Source organism: Pundamilia nyererei, unplaced genomic scaffold, assembly GCF_000239375.1.
Source record: "Pundamilia nyererei isolate P.nyererei 1_Seehausen unplaced genomic scaffold, PunNye1.0 scaffold00004, whole genome shotgun sequence".
In the NCBI taxonomy this organism is placed as follows: domain Eukaryota; kingdom Metazoa; phylum Chordata; class Actinopteri; order Cichliformes; family Cichlidae; genus Pundamilia; species Pundamilia nyererei.
The window spans coordinates 6,797,985-6,800,320 of NW_005187405.1; positions in this window are offsets into that span (position 1 = coordinate 6,797,985).

Here is a 2,336-nt window from a genome sequence, read left to right on the forward strand (position 1 = left end):
CTCTCTCTCTCTCTCTCTCTCTCTCTCTCTCTCTCTCTCTCTCTCTCTCTAACACACACACAAACACATGTGCACATGCATATACACATATACACTGAGCACCCCATCACAGGCTAACAAGCTCATTGTTTCATAAATGGCTCACTCGTTCTGGAATTTGGAATTCTGCAGTCTATTCATCTTTCCTCAGCTTAGAATTTGCAAGCAAAGATATTTTTTTCATGTTCCACTCAAAGACACAATGAATAATTCTCTTAAATTGCCTCCTCATGTGATACAGCCTGATGAAGGTTAAGTCACCTGGGTTGTGCTGCTGACACCTAATTAACTATCATGAGATAGCTCCACGAAAGAGATCGCATCTGAGATATTTTATTTCTGTAGATGGGGGAGAGGGAAAAAAAATACTTATTCCATCTGCAAATAATAAACAAAGGCTGACTTTCGGTTCACCCCCTCCTGGGCAATCTATTGTTTTCCAAGTTATTGGCGGTTTCAGGTACAGACAAGTAGGCGTGTGATGCTGCCTCCACTCCTACAAATCAAACCATCCACTCCTGAGAGTCTGTTGTAATCCTAAATCAACAGCAAGCACCATTAAATTCCTCTTACTCGCAACACGCAACACACATACACACATACGAGAAGCAAACGATGTGTAGTTTTGTTTTTTTAAGTGTGTCTGTGAAGGTTCTCAGTCATCCAGGTCATTGTAGTCAAAGCTTGCAAAGAAAAGCGTCTGGACTTCTTTAAGTTGTTTCACCTCTCATCCGAGAAGCTTCTTCAGTTTTTTAAGTGCTTCCTTCTTGCAGAAATGGGACTTAAGTCACCTCTGACTCTTCTGTTATCAATTAACACACCTGATGATTAAAAGTAATAATTAAACCGTTCATTAATGTAAACAGAAGAAGAAGAAGAAGAATGCACATCAAAAATGAATATAACACACACCTGTCACAGATAAACTGTTGTGGTCACGTTTCCCTTTCTTTCGTCGATTAAGGAAAGCCAGTTATTTACCAAAGGCAGCCACATTTCACGTGCCCTTCCTTTCTTTGCTGTGACAGAATAGGGCAAGAGATCAAACTGAATGACCTGCTGATAATTGATATCACATTTTGTACAAATTGTTACATTTATGTAATCTAATTGAGAGTGGGATCAAAATGCTCCATCTCTTTGATTAATGCAGAGGCGGTTATCTTTCATCAGTACTTGTCTAGGCAGGGACGGGAGGAGGCGTTAGTGGGAATCCAATTTGGACTTGGTGCATTCAATCAAACAATATCACATTGCATGATGCATAATACCAATCTGAGACCCCCAAGAAGTCTTCATGCAACACATGTTTTGGCTTCAAAATGTAGAGGAGAACATTTTTGCCATCAAGGTCACTTTGCAGTCTGTGGATAATATATTCTCCGGCCTGAGCGACTCTGTGTGCAGACAGATAACTTTGTTTTGCAAGCGTGTGTGAGGCAGCTATATGATGCATGTTGGTGGTGATGCTGACACTGCTGTTGACTCTCATAAGCACAGGTGTCTGGGGGCTGGTGGCCCGGAGGAGCCCTCGATTCCACACCTTTTAGTCTGCACAATTGGATGTTGTGTGGTGTATTGCAGCACGGTGGCCTTGACCGCACTGGAAGAAAAATGGACGAGGTCAGCACCACTTTCACATCCGCGGCACTTCTTCATGCTGACTTTGTGTTGATACAGGAATATGACACAGTTCACCCTCTGCTCACACATAGTGTAATGCGGAGCTTAGGCATTTACTTGCAAAAGCCAAATTTACTGTATATCACAATATTCAATGACACTTGTGGGCCCAGCTTTGTATCTTGCAAATAGTAGTATTTAGCATTGAAATATATTCCCTTTGGGTAAAAACACACATATTTTGACCTCCTTCAACAATTGGCTAATTACATTGTCACTGTCATTGTCCTATGCATGTCAAAGGTTGCTTTGGAACAAATTAGTGAGCGGAAAGGAGCACCTCAACGCCATTATCAATTTCAATCAAGCTTCATTGTTATGCATTCAATAAAGGATCTCTAAGGACCGCCGTATTGCTCTGATTATTCTCCTCTCATTCCAAATCAGCTCATTGAGTCTTTTATTCCATTTGAACAATAGAGCCAAAAAGAGACGTGGTATAGCTGCAACTCTGTATAGCATGTACACAGATATATGCCTGTTTTTTTCCTGCTTTTTACAATGATTTTTAGCAAGGTTTCCGCTTCGCATCCTCCACATAGTGCGTGGCATGTTGACGAAAATATTGCACGGTTACTTGGCTGAAGTTTTGTAACCTTGAAAGGATCTGATTA